We start from the raw sequence: 6,697 nt of genomic DNA on the forward strand, positions 1-6,697 counted from the left end.
TGTAAGGCCCTGTTTAGCTGGGTATATAAGAGTTCCTGCGAGCAGCCTCTTTCCCGAACATTTCTCGAAGTTGTAACTCTGCCGTGGTCCTTATGTTGTTGTTACAGATAACTTGCAGAAATTGTGAGGACTTTATCTCACAGGTAGTAGCTTGTGGCTGGTGGCTAGAGGCATACAGAGTCAAATTACGATCAGTGGGTTTTCTATAGAGACAGGTGCCCAATGTAGAATTGTCTATGAAAAGGTTGAGGTCAAGAAATCTATGTTACTTTGGCTATGGCACAGGGTCAGTCTGATGGAACTATCCAGGTTGTTAAGCTGCTGATGGAAGTAGAGAAAGGCTTCCTCAGTGTCAGTCCATATCAAGGACAAGTCATCTATATAGCGTAGATATACTAGGATCTGTTGTCCTAATAGGGGAAAGATGTGTGAAGTTTCATATTCGTGCATAAAGATGTTGGCATAGGATGGTGCCAATGCACTGCCCATCGTGGTGCCCGAGACCTGTAGGTAGAACTGTTTTTCAAATCTGAAGAAGTACTTGGGAAACGTGAGTTCAAGTATCTGGTATCCCTTTAGGAGGTGTGGTAGTCAGAGCTCTCTGGCAACCAAGTATACCCTGTGCATGTGGAATGACAGTGTAAAGACTTTTGACGTCCATGGTCACTAGGATACTGTTGGTTGGAACAATGTAACACAATTATCGTTTTGGCAACATTGTAACTCCTCCCTATATTCTCCTTTTTTATGTAGAATAACACCTTTGCCTGTGTTGGTCATATGTCAAAATTGAGTAGATGTTTAAAAATTGTTGGGCCCTTTGGTCTCCATCTCCATCTAAAGGAGAATATAGGGAGGAGTTACAATGTTGCCAAAATGATAATTGTTTTTATTATGAGTTGCTATCATGTTGCAGATTTAAATGAATCATTTGAACATTGTTTAAATAATAGTTAGCTCTGATTTTAAATGTATGGATTATATGTTAGATCTTCAGTGTGCACTTTAAATGACCGTTGCTGGGGTCGTGACATGGTATGTACGTCACAATAGTTGATTTCCCGCCAGTACGTGTATTTAAGTGTGTGGTACTTTGAGAAAGGCCCTTGGAGGGCCGAAATGTCAGTCCATAGTTCTACAATAAATAATTATTTAATTTTTATTAGACGACCCTGTCAGTGCTGATCCCTCTTCTGTTTTTGTATTACCGTATATACTCATATAAGCCGAGTTTTTCAGCATCCAAAATGTGCTGAAAAAGTCTACCTCGGCTTATACTCGGGTCAGCGGGCAGTAGCCGAGATTGCAGTCACTTTTAATCATTTCTATACCAACAGTTCACTTGGGGAGAGACTGCAATATCCCACAATGCCCTCTGTTGGTTTTATGAAAGAATAACAGTGCGCCCTCTGTTGGTTATATCAAAGAATAACAGTAACTGCAATATCACACAGCGCCATCTGTTGGTTGTATCAAAGAATAACAGTGACTGCAATATCACACAGCGCCATCTGTTGGTTGTATCAAAGAATAACAGTGACTGCAATATCACACAGCGCCATCTGTTGGTTGTATCAAAGAATAACAGTGACTGCAATATCACACAGCGCCATCTGTTGGTTATATCAAAGAATAACAGTAACTGCAATATCACACAGCGCCATCTGTTGGTTGAATAAAGGATTAACAGTGATGGCAATATCACACAGCGCCATCTGTTGGTTATACAAAAGATCAGTGATGGTTTTATGACACACAGCACTCTCTGCACAATTCTCTGTCACCATCAACTTTGCAAAGAAGTCCGGTCGATCGCTGGGGGAGTCTCTTTGGCGGAAGGTGCGCTGCTGGGAGACAGGGCTGTAGTTGTGTCTAGGCTTATACTAGAGTCAATAAGTTTTCCCAGTTTTCATAGGTAAAATTAGGTACCTCGGCTTATACTCGGATCGGCTTATACTCGAGTATATACGGTAAGCTTATGCTGATCTTGCACCCAGGCGTTGATATCACTTTGTGAGTTCCGGCATCCCTTGGAGCTTATATATATATATATATATATATATATATATATATATATATATATATATATATATATATATATATATATATATTTTCCAGATAACTGATCTTTCTGTAATTTGGATCTGCATACCTTAAGTCTACTAGAAAATCATGAAACATTGAATAAATCCAATAGGCTGGTTCTGCTTTTAGGAAGGAATAATTATATCTTAGTTTGAATCAAGTACATGGTACTGTTTTTTTATTACAGAAATAAAGAAAATCCTTTTAAAAATTTTGATCTGTATAAAATTAAGTCAATGGGAAACAGCCTTTCCATAATGTGGAGCTTTCTGCATAACTGGTTTCTGGATAATGGATCTTATACCTGTATTTGATTATCTTTCGCTGAGGGCTTTCAAAGATTCCTGCAATACATATACAGTATTACATGATGCAAGAATGTATCAAATTAGGTCAAGTGCACAGTTCAAGCAATGTATACCTCTTCATCCACTGTCCTTGTATCCACCCGACTTTAGTTATTTGTATAAAGTCTGATGATTATGCTGATGATGGTGTGTTAAAACAAAGAAAGCAAAGTGAGTCGATTATTGGCAACCTGACCTAACACTTTTAACTTGTCAACAATAAAGGGGCAGAATTAAAAGGGTGAAATCTATACTTCTGCTTATTTTGTGCATTTCCTTAAATGCCTTTGTGGTTACTTCTGTGTCAAAAAATGAAAAGAGTTGAAAAAAAAATGAATTTCAACAGGAAATAGTGCTGAAACCTCAGAAATGACCTATGGTTTCTTAAAGAAAGGAAACTGAATACTTGAACAGAGGTTTCTAAAGTGCTGGAAAACAGATTTACAAAATAAATCAGTTAGCAAAAGGTGTCGCCACCTTAAAACGAATTTTTCGATTTAAAGGAAAAGAAAAAGCCTAATCAAATTCAACCTTAAACATAAGCAGTTAGTTTATTTTAAAAGAGTCATTTTGAATAGTAGTTTAGTGATTTTTTTTCAAATCTGCAGACTGTATAAAAAAATATATAATGTATTTATAAATATGTATACCTAGTCTTTATGTATCTTTACAATTCAATGTGCAGCCTGGGGGAACTTAGGAAAATGAAAGTACAAACTGTTTCTCAATACAGTATACAGTAAACTTATTTTGGAAATAAAGAATGAAATAATTATTTGATTGATTACAATATTGACATTTAGAGAATGAGAATGAAGGATCTTTACACCTTGGCTTGGATTGAATTTTGGATTACCTGCCTTGCCATGGATCTTTTTTTCCACTCAATGCATGCAGGCCTATGATAAGTCAGGGAACAGCAGAAGGGCTTAGATAGGTATGATATGGCAGGCCTTTGGGTTCAGTGGGAATAACAGTGGGGACTGTCACCTCTCCAGTCCATAATGAACACTGCTGGGAGGCTCATATACCTCAGCAACCGCTCCTCCTCTGCCTCGCCATTCTGTCAATCTCTGCACTGGCTTCCGTTACCTTTCAGAATCAAATTCAAATTAATGACACTAAATTTCAAAGCACTTCATAACTCTGCCCCACCCTACATCTCTGAACTCATCTCTATATACTCAACCAACCGCTTACTAAGCTCCTCTACTGACCTACTACTCAACTCTTCTCTCATTACCTCCTCACATGCTCGCATTCAAGACTTTGCAAGGGCTGCACCCCTCCTCTGGAACTCTCTCCCATGGTCTGCCCGACTTTCTCCCAACCTTACTGCTTTCAAGAAATCTCTTAAAACGCAGTTCTTTCGAGAAGCCTACCCTCACTCTGCTTAACTACCAAACGCAACACCACATACAGTACCACCTTTCTCACCCAATTAATTCGATCTTGCCCACTCCCACACCTTGTGTATTACTCCCTTCCCTTTAGACTGTATGCCTATGCATAGGGCCTTCTTCACCTTTTTGTACCGGTATTGATTGTGATGTATGTAATTTCATATGTTCTATGTATATAATTCATGTGATAATCACATTTACTTTACAGTGCTACGCAATACTGTATGTTGGCGCTATAAAAATACATGTTAATAATAATAATAACCGTATCAAAGTAGGCAGAAAGTGGGTCTTTAGTATCTTCCCCTCAGTTTAGACAGTTACTTCACCCTCCTTCATTGCTGAAGCATGTTAAGACATTAGCAAGCCCACTACTGACTAAAGGAAACATCTTTAGGTGATGATAGAGTGCATCATGCAACAGGTGTGCTAGTGAGTCCTGACTCATGAAGCCTCCTGAACTGTTTGTAAAATGAAACCACTAGGATTGGACCTTTCATCTTTGCTACAAATTTAAAAAGAGTTCAAAGTCAAAAGAAAGGGCACAGTAAGGGTGAAAATTAAACCTGGTAAGGACATTTTCTGCATTTTTAGTAGCATTTTTGCTCAGAATTAGGTCCTTGAAAGGACTTTATTCTTGATTCTTATATATGATTATCAATGACTTTGCACATGGGATGTCCATATCAAGGGGCACATTTACTTAGCTTGAGTGAAGGATTAGAAGGAAAAAAACTTTGAATTTCTAAGGTTTTTTTTGGCTACTGCGACCATCGAATTGGCTACTTCGACCTTCGACTACGATGTCGACTTAGATCCCCATAGGCTTTCCTAGCAGTTTGTGATCGAAGGAAAATCGTTCAATCAATTAATTAAAATCCTTCGAAACGTTCGATTTTTCCTTCGATCGTTCGATCGAATGAATTGCGGTAAATCCTTTGACTTCTATATTCGAAGTCGAAGGATTTAACTTCGATGGTTGAATATCGAGGGTTAATTAACCCTCGATATTCGACCCATAGTAAATGTGCCCCAAGTGTTACGTGCTGGGCATATAATGAAATGCAGTGTAATATTCAAGCTATAAGCATGAATGTCCCTATTCCTAGTGTAGTAGAAGCCTCCTGCTTTACAAGCAAAACCAATGATAAAGAGGATGAGTAGGAGAAAACTGTAAAAGGATAAAAGCTGAGCAACATGTAGATCATTCTACTTAATATGAGTATTCGGACTGCATCATGGATTAATTCTTTATAACTGATCTTTCTCTGTCTCTTTTGCTAACAAAACCTAACATATATAGGGGTACCGCAAGGTTCTGTAATTGGTCCATTCATTTACCCTGACATAGTGGGCAAAGGGCAGTTTTAGGATTCAACTGAATGTTTTTTTTCAACCAACGCAATTGGGTGAGTTTGCATTCTGGTGAAAAAATCAGCAGAGTGTGCCTGCACCCGAGCTGAATAACGATTAGTGGGTGCAGGTAGGAAAAGAGGCTAATGCCTGTGTAAGGGCTGATTTTTGGTCTGGTATTTCAGCATTCCAATTTCAACCCCTGTGTGGCACTAGACTTAGGGGTCCGTTTGCTAAAGTGCGGTAAATCTGACTTTAAGTTTCCGCATGTTATCACTGAGAATATTTTTCCGACCAGAATATTCGCAGCGACTAAGTTTACTAAACAGCAATGCGCTCAGAAGTCATTGCGATCACTTACGAACCAGCTTACGTTTTTGCGAATATTTATGCTATAAAATAGTCTTGTTTTATGGCGGTTATTATGGCAATTTTTACTGTGACATTTATGGCCAGAAATGCATCTTCAAAACTCATAAACTTTATTGACTGATGATTATACCATCCAACAACATCACCAGAGTAACACCAATCAAACATGTCTGCATCATATAAACCCTTCTGCCAACAGAATCATATGAACAAGAAATGATACCAGTCAATCTCTTTGCTTCATAGAAATGCACAGTTTAATGTAGCCAATCACAATGAAACCAAAAAAGTGTAGAGGCTGACGAATCCTTGGACTGTGATGCCCGCTGCCAATAATACACCTCTGAGCTGAAACTGCTGCTTTTGCAACAGATAGAAGCAGAAGCCAAAACATCCTGTCAGCAATAGCTACAGATCTCTCTCTCCTGTCAGCAAAGAATGATGGGTAAAAAAAAAATATTATGAGATATTTCCTGCCCCTTGAGAATTTTCTGGCGAAAAAATACGCCACTACATAGGTGGCGGTAACATTTTGTGAATATTCTTGTGTAAATTTAGTCTTTTGCACATTTCGCTGTTTAGTAAACCAGGCGTTAATGTGTACGTAGCGTTATTTTCAGCAAATGCGATAACTGTCTAAAACATATTTTTGCTCAAGCAAATTCGCAAATTTATATTTACCACAGGTTAGTAAACTGGCGAAAGCATATTTGGCGACAAATTTGTCTATATTTTGTGCGCATATTTTTACCGCGCTTTAGTAAACGAACCCCTTAGTTAGAAGAGGCCCCTCTAGTGCTAAAATCCATATCTTGGCTTCTCAATAACTTATAAAATTGTCTTCTCTCTCTCTTAATTCTCTTAACTTGCAAAACCTTCAATTGGTTGTTTTCACTTTGGGGCCCATTTACTTAGGGTCGAATTGAAGTTTCGAATTCAAAAACTTCGAATTTCAAAGTAATTTTTGAGTACTTCGATCATCGAATAGTCCAAAATTCGATTTGAATTAAAAAAACTTTGACTTCGAAACTCGAAGTGCTGTCTCCTTAAAAAACTTTGACTTCAACACTTCGCCACCTTAAACCTACTGAATTGCTGTTTAGCCTATGGGGGACCTCCTATAAACTTTGGCTAAGT

The sequence above is a fragment of the Xenopus laevis genome, chromosome 1S (assembly GCF_017654675.1).
Source record: "Xenopus laevis strain J_2021 chromosome 1S, Xenopus_laevis_v10.1, whole genome shotgun sequence".
Lineage (NCBI taxonomy): Eukaryota > Metazoa > Chordata > Amphibia > Anura > Pipidae > Xenopus > Xenopus laevis.